Here is a 14,532-nt window from a genome sequence, read left to right as displayed (position 1 = left end):
GCGGATATGTCACGTGTGCAGATGAGATCATCAAAACAACCCGACGGTAAACTTCTCCTTCTGTGGTGTTTATCGGCAGATGGCATCCACTGTTATGGGTCATTACTGCCACCTACTGTACTGAAGTGTGAGCTAGAGGGAGATGAATCCTACATAAATCCTACCTGCCAGCCCTGTTTCTCCTATAAAAATAAACAATTATACTGTATTTAATGTTTTTTTTAAATGGTGCTGACATAGAGGGCTGCCTCGCTTCTATTCCTTAGGAAATGTTGCAATATTTAGTTTTTTTATGTATTATTTCTTACATTGTTAGGTATTATTACATATAGCCGGGAAGAACTATAAGATATCAGAGCTGCATCAATTTACCAGCACTAGGACCAGGAATACAACTTTCCCGAAGCGGATCCTTTGTCCAAACTACCCAGGGAATTTGAGCTGATTCCAGAGGCTGACCCAAAACAACGCCGCCAGAGAAGAGGTAGATGGAGCGATCCTCTGGTCAGATTTCGCACACACCACCCACCTCTTCCAAGTACATTACTAGCTAATGTCCAGTCTCTAGATAACAAGGTAGATTAAATTAGGGCAAGGGTTGCTTTCCAGAGAGACATCAGGGATTGTAACATACTCTGTTTCACAGAAACATGGCTCTCTTGGGATATGCTGTAGGAGTTGATAATGCCACCTAGATTCTTTGTATGTCGTGTTGACGGGAATAAACATCTCTCCGGGAAGAAGAAGGGCGGGGTGTGTTTCATGATTAACAACTCATGGTGTAATTGTAACAACATACAGGAATTCAAGTCATTTTGTTCACCTGACCTAGAATTCCTCATAATCAAATGCTGACTGTATTATCTCCCAAGAGAATTCTCCTCGGTTATTGTCAAAGCAGTGTATATCTCCCCTCAAGCCGATACCACAACGGCCCTCAAGGAACTTCACTGGACTTTGTGCAAACTGGAAACCATATTTCCTGAGGCTGCATTTATTGTAGCTGGGGATTTTAACAAAGCAAACTTGAGAACAAGGCTTCCTAAATTCTATCTGGATCACTGCTACTCTAACTTCCACAATGTATACAAGGCCCTCCCCCGCCCTCCTTTTGGCAAATCTGACCACGACTCCATTTTGCTGCTCCCTTTCCCTTCCTTTAGGCAAAAACTCAAACAGGATGTACCTGTGTTTAGAACTATTCAACGCTGGTCTGACCAATCAGAATCCACGCTTCAAGATTGTTTTGCTCATGCGGACTGGGACATGTTCCGGGTGGCCTCAGAATAAAATCAACGTATACGCTGATTCGGTGAGTGAGTTCATAAGGAAGTGTATATGAGATGTTGTACCCACTGACTATTAAAACCTACCCTAACCAGAAACCGTGGATAGATGGCGGAATTCGCGCAAAACTGAAAGCACAAACCACCGCATTTAACCATGACTGGGATTAAAGCCGAAAACAAACTGTAGTTATTCCCTCCACAGGGTAATCCAAAAACGAAACACCTTTGCCCACTTTGAGGATAATACAGTGCCACTGACGCTGCCCGCTACCAAGGACTGTGGGCTCTGCTTCTCCGTGGCCAACGTGAGTAAGACATTTAAACATGTTAACCCTCGCAAGGCTGCCGCCCCAGATGGCATGACTAGCCGCGTCCTCAGAGCATGTGCAGACCAGCTGGCTGGTGTGTTTACGGACATATTCAATCTCTCCCTATCCCAGTCTGCTGTCCCCACGTGCTTCAAGATGCCCACCATTGTTCCTGTACCCAAGTAGGCAAAAGTAACTGAACTAAATTACTATCGCACCGTAGCACTCACTTCTGCCATTATGAAGTGCTTTGAGAGGCTCGTCAAGGATCATATCACCTCCACCTTACCTGTCACCCTAGACCCACCTCAATTTGCATACCGCCCCAATAGGTCCACTGATGATGCAATTGCCATAACACTGCACACTGCCCTAACCCATTTGGACAAGAGGAATACCTATGTAAGAAAGCTGTTCATTGACTATAGCTCAGCATTCAACACCATAGTACCCTCCAAGCTCATCATTAAGCTAGAGGCCCTGGGTCTCAACCCTGCCCTGTGCAATTGGGTCCTGGACTTCCTGACGGGCCGCACCCCGGTGGTGAAGGTAGGAAACAACATCTACACTTCGCTGATTCTCAACACTGGGGCCCCATAAGGGTGTGTGCTCAGCCCCCTCCTAACTTCCTGCTCACCAATGACTGCGTTGCCATGCACGCCTCCAACTCAATCATCAAGTTTGCAGACGACACAACAGTACTAGGCTTGATTACCAACAATGACGAGACAGCCTACAGTGTGGAGGTGAGGGCACTCAGAGTGTGGTGTTAGCAAAATAACCTCTCACTTAACGTCAAAACAAAAGAGGTGATCATGGACTTCAGGAAACAGCAGAGGGAGCACCCCCCCCAAGTTCCTTGGCGTACACATCACGGACAAACTGAAGTGGTACACCCACACAGACATTGTGGTAAGGAAGGCGCAACAGTGCCTCTTCATCTATTGCCTACATACAGATTTGAAATCGTTGGCCACTGTTACGAATCTCTTTTGGCCCGACAGTCTAGGGGGGATGGTAATGAGACTCGTAACATAACTCATGCAAATTATTATTGTGACAAAGGAAAAGTGTGAACGAAATAAGCACGACAACTGAAATCTACCGTCAAACTCTAGGTTTATTTATAAACACACGGTAATGGGGGGAGCAGGAAAAGGGGCTGGGCTGGACCCAAGGAAAGAAACAATAAGTATTCAAAAACACCCCTAAGCTAGACTAGCCTACTTTAACAACAGCTAACTAACCAAAAATACAGTGGGTGGTCCGCCCAGTTCTAACTAGTGTATTTAACAAAGTTCACCTACGGGTAGTGTATGCCCATGGGCGACTTGTCTTGGTTTCCCCCTTTTCCACCAGCAATCAAACACAAACACCATAACCAAAAACAATACTCACAGGTGATGACAAAGTGCTATGAGGTGCTTAAACAAAAGAGAGGTTACGACACAAAGCGAGAGCGAAACACAGAGACCTACAGACATGGCATTTACAGAGAGATTGAGCTGAGCTGAGCAGAGCTCTATAACAAACAAATGATGGGGTTTTAAAACCATGGGGAAGGAACTGTGATAGGTTTAGGAAATATGAGGAGGTGTGTCTTCTGATTGATGATTGCTTGTTGACTGATTGGGGAGTGATGATTTTCACCTGAGAGGGGAGAAGGAGAGAAAAGAAACACACACACAGGATACACACACACACAGGATAACTGTATCCGTAACAGCCACATTAATACATGGATCACTAGTCACTTTAATAATGCCTCTTTAATAATGTTTACATATCTTGCATTACTCACATTACTCATATCTCGTATGTATATACTGTATTTTATACCATCTATTGCATCTTGCCTATGCCGCTCTATCATTGCTTATCCTTATATTCATATGTACAGTTGAAGTCGGAAGTTTACATACACCTTAGCCGCATACTTTTAAACTCAGTTTTTCACAATTCCTGATATTTAATCCTAGTAAAAATTCCCTGTCTTGGTTCAGTTAGGATCACCACTTTAATTAAGAATGTGAAATGTCAGAATAATAGTAGAGTGAATTATTTATTTCAGCTTTTATTTCTTTTATCACATTCCCAGTGGGTCAGAAGTTTACATACACTCAATTAGTATTTGGTAGCATTGCCTTTAAATTGTTTAACTTGGGTCAAATGTTTCGGGTAGCTTTCCACAAGCTTCCAACAATAAGTTGGGTGAATTTTGGCCCATTCCTCCTGACAGAGCTGGTGTAACTGAGTCAGGATTCTAGGCCTCATTGCTTGCACACGCTTTTTCAGTTCTGCCCACACATTTTCTATAGGATTGAGGTCAGGGCTTTGTGATGGCCACTCCAATACCTTGACTTTGTTGTCCTTAAGCCATTTTTCCACAACTTTGAAAGGATGCTTGGGGTCATTGTTCATTTGGAAGACCCATTTACGACCAAGCTTTAACTTCTTGACTGATGTCTTGTGTTGTTGCTTCAATATATCCACATAATTTTCCTGCCTCATGATGCCATATATTTTGTGAAGTGCACCAGTCCCTCCTGCAACAACGCACCCCCACAACATGATGCTGCCACCCCCGTGCTTCACGGTTGGGATGGTGTTATTCCGCTTGCAAGCCTACCCCTTTTTCCTCCAAACATAACGATGGATGATCATTATGGCCAAACAGTTCTATTTTTGTTTCATCAGACCAGAGGACATTTCTCTAAAAAGTACGATCATTGTCCCCATGTGCAGTTGCAAACCGTAGTCTGGCTTTTTTATGGCGGTTTTGGAGCAGTGGCTTCTTCCTTGCTGAGCGGCATTTCAGGTTATGTCAATATAGGACTCGTTTTACTGTGGATATAGATACTTTTGTACCTGTTTCCTCCATCATCTTCACAAGGTCCTTTGCTGTTGTTCTTCGATTGATTTGCACATTTCGCACCAAAGTACATGAATCTCTTGGAGACAGAACGTGTCTCCTTTCTGAGCGGTATGACAGCTGCGTGGTCCCATGGTGTTTATACTTGCGCACTATTGTTTGTACAGGTGAACGTGGTACCTTTTGGAAATTGCTCCCAAGGATGAACCAGACTTGTGGAGGTCTACAATTTTTTAGATTTTCCCATGATGTCAAGCATGTGTTTGAAGGTAGGCCTTGAAATACATCCACAGGTACACTTCCGACTGACTAAAATGATGTCAATTAGCCTATCAGAAGCTTCTAAAGCCATGAAATCCTTTTCTGGAATTTTCCAAGCTGTTTAAAGGCACAGTCAACCTAGTGTATGTAAACTTCTGACCCACTGGAATTGTGATACAGTGAATTATAAGTGAAATAATCTGTAAACAATTGTTGGAAAAATTACTTGTGTCTTGCACAAAGTAGATGTCCTAACCGACTTGCCAAAACTATAGTTTGTTAACAAGAAATTTGTGGAGTGTTTAAAAAACGAGTTTTAATGACTCCAACCTAAGTGTATGTAAACTTCCGACTTCAACTGCATTTATTCTTATTTGATCCCTTTACTTAGATTTGTGTGTATTCGGTAGTTGTTGTAGAATTGTTAGATTACTTGTTAGATATTTCTGCACTGTCGGAACTGGAAGCACAAGCATTTCGCAACACTCACAATAACATCTGCTAACCATGTGTATGTGACCAGTAACATTTGATTTGATCATGTTCTACTTCGTATGCTCATTAAACTCAATTCCTGTTTCCCTTTCTCCCTCATACTGGATCTGTCTCTTTTCCCTTTCATACTGCCCACACTATATCAGCACATGCACCACTGTCTGTTTCCTGGCAAAAAAATCACACCTTTCTGTTGGATGCTGTCTTGTGCAATCAGCTGTGTCCATCTTGAAGCAGGTGGGGACAGTAGACTGGGATAAAGGAGAGATTGAATGTATCTGAAACACTCCAGCCAGCTGGTCTACTCATGCTCTGAGTGCGCGGATAGGGATGCAGCCTTGCGAGGGTTAACTCGCTTAAACGTTTTACTCATGTCGGCCACGGAGAACGAGAGCCCACAGTACTTGGAAGCGGGCCACGTCAGTGACACTGTGTTATCCTCAAAGCGGGCGAAGAAGGTGTTTAGCTTGTCTGGGAGCAAGACGTCGGTGTGGCTGGTTTTCCCTTTGTAATCTTTGATTGTCTGTAGACCATGCCACTTACGTCTCGTGTCTGAGCCGTTGAATTGCAACTCCACTTTGTCTCTGTACTGACATTTTGCCTGTTTGATTGCCTTACGGAGGGAATAACTACCCACCACCCAAAGCTCATGTTCCCAGCATGCCTGTAGCATCCCTTTCACAGGATGAGACACCCCATGTCCCTGTAGGTTCAGCCAATCGTTAATTGCCAGCTGTTATCTCCTAATCTGCAATGGCATCTCCCTCATCTCCACCTGACACTGGGGAGGTCCAAAACGCCCCACTACATATTCTGAGTCCTAGTGCCTGTATGACATTTTTTTAGTGAGGTAGGGACTGCCGAACCATACGCTCAAAGTCTATTACAGATGGAATCAATGCAACATACATGGTCCTCAGTGAGGAATACACAGCCCCCCATTCCATTCCTGTCAGACAGTGCATCACATTCAGCACCTTCTTTCACTTTCCCACCACTCTCTCAATGTGTTCTGCCCAGGTCAGTCTAGTGTCAAAGTATACCCCAAGGAACCTGAAGACCCCCACAATCTCCAGTTCTCTCCCGTACAACCTCATCTCCCACTTTCCTCCTGGTAAAGAACATTGTCTGAGTTTCTCTACAGAGAACCTGAATCCCCACATTAATGCCCACCGCTCTACCTCGTCAATTTCTTCCTGTAGTTCCTGACTATGTATGATACATATCTTCCCGTCTTCCATAAGGCCCCATCATCTGCAAATAAAGACCTGCCAATATCCAGCAGTACCTGCAGACAGTAAACTGTTGGAAACTGTAACATTATGAATTGATACAATGTACTACTTGTTTTGTTAAAATAGATTACAGATTCGTTTCAATTAACTCCAACAATAGCTTTTAATTATCAAAAATATATCAATCAAACACAAAATATGAGACACACATACGCACTGTACATAGTACACCCATACAAGGCCTATACTAATAGCTACCATAAATGAGGGTTTAAAAACTGATAGGCAGTGAGTAAGCAGTAAAAGATTTGAAAAACAGACAGGAAAATTATCATTCATACCAGAAGGTGGCAGTATAACCCCTCAGTTGTTAGCTTTGACTTGCATCAATTTATTTCATTCAAATTGTCCAGGCATATGCTATAATCTTTGTTTTACAAACATACATTTGAACTAGGAACAATTGTTGTTATATTGGAATCCGGCTACTCATCATACTGATGTCGCAAACAGAAGCGTAATGATTCCTTCTCTCTCACCATCAGCATTGCAATGGCTTGACCTGTTCCTTCAGTATAATTTTATTGTGGGGGTAATTTAAACCATTCAGAAGACGGTTAACACACACTAACAAGTTTAGGTTGTTTGTGGTGCTGGGAGTTACTGCCCCAAAATACACTTAAACAACTTCATATCTCCATGTAAATTTAGAAACATCTTCCAACCCAACGTTGCAAAATGATGATTTCCCCAAAACAACTCCAAAAGCAAATTAAATTGGCTTCATACATGATATCTTGATTCATCTATATGAATGTGATATCTGTGTCACTATCAAGTGATATAAGGACATGGTTTACTTTCTTAATAAAGAAGCTGTCCACCCAATCAACATTAGTGAGTTCATGAGAGCAAATTACTGCTTCCTCGGCTGTCTGTCTGCCTGTTGCCCTCCTCATCATTAACCTGGTTAATATCCTATCAGCCTCCAGCTAGACATGTCAGCAGATGTGTATGTGACTGTCAGAGGAGACAGATCACTGTGTATCTTCTACCACGCAAGGAAGGCAAAACTGGGATTTGTGTTTTGGAGTGAGTGGGAAGCAAGGAAAGGCCATTGAGATGATAAATTCAATCTCTCTTCCCCAAGAAGAGGAGCATATGTCAGTGGAGATCTAGTGTTGGGGGCCGGCGGGCTGGACTAGCACGTCATACTCTAACTGGCGATGACACCTACTACTTATTTTACCTGTGGAACCGCTTGAAAAATGTCAGCAGTCAGACGTCTACAGTGGGTGGTCAAAACACAGCGTGCGCAGACTAACCCTAGATCCACATTCGGTGCGATGTGTGCGAGCTATTAGTCACGGAAAGACAATTACATTTCAATTGAATCAACTGTACATTACGAAATACAATTAAGACTATGATATGATGTGCTACACTGTAGGCTATACATGGGTGGGTGTTACCTCATCTGACCATTCAAACTGTTGATTGTTTGTTTATTTATTTACTGTATCTACAAATGACATCATGATGACCCTTTGAGATTTAGCATATCATTCTGAAGAGACAGCCTAATTAAATGTAAAAGCATTTCCCAGGAGGTGTCATGCATGTACATAGGCTAGTTGAGGGGCCACTGATTATAGCCAAATTCAATATCGCAGAATGAATTCTGTGTAGGAGAATGTATTCCTCCTACTCCATACTGACATACTGATGGTGTATCTGGGAGCTATGCAAGGCAAGTAATAATAATGATAATAACACTATGCAACACATGTTATCATACATAATATGGTAATATTAATGTGTAACCGTCATGTATAAAATATATTATGTATACTTGTGTGTCATATATTTAAGCAATAAGGCCTGAGAAGGTGTGGTATATGGCCAATATACTATGGCGAAGGGATGTTCTTATGCACGTCAAAACATGCCTGGATACAGCCCTTAGCCGTGGTATATTGGCCATATACCACATACCCGAGGTGCCTTATTGCTATTATAAACTGATTACCAAAATAATTAGAGCAGTACAAATAAATGTTTCGTCATACCCGCAGTATACAGTATACGTTCTGATATACCACGGGTGTCAGCCAATCAGCATTCAGGGCTCAAACCACCCAGTTTATAAACAGTAATTACAGCTGGGAAACTTTAATCAGAAAACATTTGAAGAGGAGCAATCATAAATCAACCATCCAAGAGGTGTTAGTGTATTATATCTACACAGCTGTAAGTTATCAAGACCCAGAGTGACAAATACATTCATGCTGTGTGAACAGAACACAAGGACAATACCTAATATACTTAATTAAAAAACATCCTAATCTAATCAATCATCTAACCTCTAACCTAACCTCTAACCTATTATACGGAGACCTCTTTTGTGTGTCCCATGTTGCTGACGACCCTCCCGCCAACATCCTAATAAGGAAAACAAGGGCAAAGAGAAAGAATACGGCAGACAGAGTGGGAGGGTCGTCACACAGTGTTCTGCCATGGCCAGCAAAGAGCCCGGATCTCAATCCCATTGAGCACGTCTGGGACCTGTTGGATCGGAGGGTGAGGGCCATTCTTCCCAAAAATGTCTGGGAACTCGCAGGTGCCTTGGTGGAAGAGTGGGGTAACATCTCACAGCAAGAACTGGCAAATCTGGTGCAGTCCAGATATGCACTGCAGTACTTAATACAGCTGGTGGCCACACCAGATACTGACTGTTACTTTTGATTTTGACCCCCCTTTGTTCAGGGACACATTATTCCATTTCTGTTAGTCACATGTCCGTGGAACTTGTTCAGTTTATGTCTCAGTTGTTGAATCTTGTTATGTTCATACAAATATTTACACATGTTAAATTTGCTGAAAATAAACGCAGTTGACAGTGAGAGGATGTTTATTTTTTTGCTGAGTTTACATTGAGTCAGCCTTCATATATACAGTGTAAGTCCTGTTTGTTTGTGAATTATGTATCTGTTACCAAAGTTGAATGTATTACATGTCAACGGGCCACACTCTAGTAAATGTTTCATTGTAGACGTATAGAGTTTCAGTCAAGTAAGCTACACAGAACAAATAACAGTTTGGAAAAATGTGATACCCTGCCTACAGGAACTGTCATGACTGGCAGAACATATTGGTAAATGTCATTGAAATACAGTGGGCTAATGTTATTGGTTCAGTTTATAATACAATGGATTGTCTCAGGGTAATAAAGGTGAAATATATTACATTGCCATTATTGATTGAGAAGGCCAGAGATCATCCCTTCATGCAAAAAAAGCCAGATAATAAAAAATGAGTTGGATAATAAGAGATTGAATACTTAGAGACTGGACGATACTGAGAGAAATGGTGAATGTGAGTACCATATAGATTTTTTTTTCAGTTTGAAGACAAGATTTAAACATTAAATCATGAATATACATTATTTATGTAAGGCGCCCACATGTAGTGTTTATGTAAGTAAGTGTTGCTTGCTTCAACTTGATTTTTAGTACACACTTGTTATATTTCCTCGTATAAAAAGCAAGTTATTTTCTCTCACTCACGCTGTGAGTACAATCTGTTGATTTCTCAGTCCTGCTATAGCCTGAGGAAAAGTGAAGCTTCTCTTCCCTGGCTGACTAAAGTAATCTGGTATAGGCCCCTATGGAATATCAGTCAATATCAGTGTTAAAGGGGGCAGAAACTGACAGAATTCATATCTATCCACTTGTACTATTTTGTGCATTTTTAATAAACCCTGTTTCCACAACATAATGGGATTTTAATTCTCAATTAGTAGACTAGTCTTCCAGTCAAAAAGTAGTAATGAGATGATTTTAAGTGAAGAATGGGTCTTGTTCATATCTCTCGGTGTTATTAAATACCTTTATTGGTCTTCTGAAGTGCCTGTTGATATCATGCCTGGAATTTCACATTGTGGAATTATTATTACGATGGTATTCTACGTTCCTCTTAGTTTTGGGTCTATGTGTGTAGGCTATGAGGGGACGAGGCATTCTTTTTGTCAGTAAAACTAAAGGATTCCAGGTAGGCTAGTTTAGAACAAGTTCTCATTTGCAACTCTGACCTGGCCAAGATAAAGCAAAGAAGTTCGACACATACAACAACACAGAGCTACACATGGAATAAACAAACATACAGTCAATAAAAGTCTATATACAGTATGTGCAAATGAGGTAAGATAAGGGAGGTAAGGCAATAAAAAGGCAATGGTAGCGAAGTAATTACAATATAGCTATTAAACACTGGAATGGTAGATATGCAGAAGATGAATGTGCAAGTAGAGATACTGTGGTACAAAGAAGCAAAATAAATAAATAAATACAGGATGGGGATGAGGTAGTTGGATGGGCTATTTACAGATGGGCTATGTACAGGTGCAGTGCTCTGTGAGCTGCTCTGACAGCTGGTGCTTAAAGCTAGTGAGGGAGATATGAGTCTCCAGCTTCAGTGATTTTTGTAGTTCGTTCCAGTCATTGGTAGCAGAGAACTGGAAGAAAAGGCATCCAAAAGAAGAATTGGCTTTGGGGACGACCAGTGAGATATACCTGCTGTAGTGCGTGCTACTGGTGGGTGCTGCTATGGTGACCAGTGAGCTGAGATAAGTATGAAGCGAGGGCCAGCCAACGAGAGCGTACAGGTCTCAGTGATGGGTAGTATATGGGGCTTTGGTGACAAAATGGATGGCACTGTGATAGACTGCATCCAATTTGTTGAGTAGAGTGTTGGAGGCTATTTTGTAAAAGACATCGCCGAAATCGAGGATCGGTAGGATGGTCAGTTTTAAGAGGGTATGTTCGGCAGCATGAGCGAAGGTAGATTTAATTTTGAATTTGAGATGCTTAATATCTGGAAGGAGAGTTTACAGTCTAACCAGACACCTCGGTATTCATAGTTGTCCACATACTCTAAGTCAGAACCGTCCAGTATACAGGGCATACACTCTGCAACCCTGATAAATTGTTCATACCTCAAGTATGAAAACCTTAACTTTTCCTTTTTGGAAACTTTTAATAATTTAATGTAAGGTAAATGTCAAAGAATTTGAAAATATTTGGTTTTATTGAATATAAATAATTTAATATCAACAATACAATGCAGCACATCCTCAATAACGATAAATACACATGTACATTTAATTCACCCTTCATTTCAGATCCAGTGACATTGCAAATAGCATTTTGGTCAACTGTAAACTGAACAGACATGTGACAATCATGTTAAAGCATATGAGATTTGATTCCATATTGACCAAAACCTTTATAGACATAGACTGGATGACTTCATCTTGGTTATAAGGAACATTATGATAGACTTCTGCATCACTTTCTGTTGTTTTGAATGTAGCTCTCTAATATCTTCATCAACAATCCAGTCTCCTATGGGATTTTAAGAGAATGCCATTAAATAATGCAGTAGACTTGTATTTTCTACTGCACAGTTAAATCTCTTGTCAGACCGGTTGAGGCTCACCTGGTTAAGATAATGTCATTAAACAATGCAATTATGAATCAGGAGAGTCTCATCATAAATTCTACAGATAAATCTATGGTCATATACAGGTTGGTGTTGTTGATAGCTCACCTGGTTTTTAGAGCGGTTCTCTGTGTCATCTCTGAGTTGGGCTTGCAACGCGACTCTCAGCACATCTTGGAAGAGATTTCCCATCCCGTTCTGCTCCGGACTCAAGGCGACCTCGAACGCATCCACAGACTGTCCATCGGGAGACTGGAGCAGAGGGCTATCCATGACACTCTTCTTGCCCATAAAATGACCTTGAAGGTAAGAGAAAGTTATATTTTGGTCATTTGATTCTCAAGTGAAATGAAATATTTCCTAACATGTTGAAAGTCTATTTTGAAAGAGTAAATATAGCTTTATTTGATAAGGGCTAGACTTAATCCATTGTTGTAATTAGGAATAAAAATATATATAATTGACAGATTTTACTTTCACAATTGTATGCTGTGTTATAGATGAGATTGAGAATAGCCTTCGCATGCCTTACCTGTCGCCCAAAGATTCCCTCTTTGATTAACTTTAATTTTCGCAACTTTATTTCCAAGTTCGGTTAAATCAAAACTCACTGAAGTGGTTACAGAAATGTAAGAAAAAAGCACAAGGTAGGTAAAAAAACAAACGTTAAAAAAAAATCCGGACATCTCTACAGAAGAAATGGGCTATAGAACTCTCCTCCTGGACGCAAAATTTCCAAATGGCAATAGAAGCGCAGTTATTCGTGACAGACTTTCAAACTCAATCCGATGCTGCATTTATACCATGCTGATCTGGGTGGGCTCTCTTGCGTGACACCGACACGAAGTCAGGGGAATTTTATGCAGAGCAATTCACAAGCATGGTTGTTGACCAAATCCAAACTGTCAGTCATTCTCACAGTTTATATCGGTCACAACGTAATGATTCGTGCGTAATCTTTAACTCTATAAATTATATTTGCTGCGTAAATTACGGGCGATTAGCTCGAACAATAGGTGGCTTTAACATAGCCTATCAGTGTCAACAGCTATGTGGAAACATGTCGATATCAACATGTCAATGATTTCATAATGAATTAGTTCATAGTAAACTCAATTAATAAGGATACTGCTGGGGGAATATTCCAATATTCTTAGTTTAGAAGACTAATCTATAGATGAATAGGCCTATTTTGGAGAACTCTGCAATGCAACTATTGAAGTGGTTGATCATATTACAGACGGTTTTCTCAATCCGTTAATACAGGACTAGTAAAGGCACTACTTTTTTTATTTTTTTTATTTCTTAAAGAAAACAACAATATTTTATTCATATTTTTTATTATTCAGATGTTTCTGGGGGTGATGCAGCAGATCTACTAATATGTATTATCAACAGAGAAGTCAGTATTAGCCCCTTGAGATAAATGTATATCTTAGGAGAAATGATTGGAGGTGTAAATTAGGTCCATTATCAGCTCTGCCCACAACAGATCCCTTCAGCTTTCCTTACATCATGGATGCATGGCAGGACATTCAGGCCAACACATTGGATGCATCACAAATGGACCCCTATACATCGTGCACTACTTTTGACCAGAGCACTATGGGCTATGTAGGGAATAGGGTGCCATTTGGGATGCAAACATTATTTCCTGCCAAGACACCCCCAAGGCCTTAGTTCCACATGAGTAGCCTGACATTTGGCTGTCAGTTGTGGCACACAGGCAGTCGTGGTCACTGGACCAGGGTCTCAGTCCCGCGGACCTCAGCCTCCGGTCTTAGGACAGGAGGGCTTGGACCCGAAATGGCACCCTATTCCCTATGTAGTGCACCACCTTTTGATGAGGGCCCGTAGTGCACTGATCAAAAGTAGTGCACTATGGAACCGGGTGCCCTTTGCGATGCAGAAGAGGACTTGCTGATTCTCACCCCAGAATTAAATCTGTTGAGACAGTGTCCTTTTTGACACTTCAGGGTGCTAACTGGGAAGTTAAGTAAGAGACCTAGGCCTACTACTTGGTATTGTCCCCTGTCTAACCTTTGACATCCAAGACTCCAGTCACGCTGTTCCTTCATTTAGCTTGGGTGCCGTGGGTTTGTGTGACAGAAATGAGGATATTATGAATGGACTATCAAGACAACCAAGTGCGTTGATGAAGGAGTTTGAGGCAAGAGAGACAAAGTACGTTCAGACATTTGGGGCGGATTCTCAGGGCAAAGATGAAGCCTCGTTCTGGAATAAAAGCATAGTCAATGTAAAATCTCCATCAAATCAAATCAAATTGTATTAGTCACATGCGCCGAATACAACAGGTGTAAACTTAACCGTGAAAATGTTTACTTACGAGCCATTTTCAATAACACAAAAGGAATAAAATTACAAGTTGCTTCATTGTCCAGGACTAAACTTAATCTGCGACCGGTAAACTGTCTCTTAATAAATGAAATTACTTGACAAGGACAATACTTGAAAGGTTGATTGAGGTCTATGGTCGAGCTGGACTCGACTCGCATGAATTTGAAGGACTCAAGGATTAGAGGTTATTTCATCTTAAAGTGCCTGAAGGATGT

This window comes from Oncorhynchus masou, chromosome 2 (genome assembly GCF_036934945.1).
Source record: "Oncorhynchus masou masou isolate Uvic2021 chromosome 2, UVic_Omas_1.1, whole genome shotgun sequence".
NCBI classification, from domain to species: domain Eukaryota; kingdom Metazoa; phylum Chordata; class Actinopteri; order Salmoniformes; family Salmonidae; genus Oncorhynchus; species Oncorhynchus masou.
The sequence above is the reverse complement of the archived record's forward strand: the minus strand, read 5'-3'. Positions refer to the sequence as shown.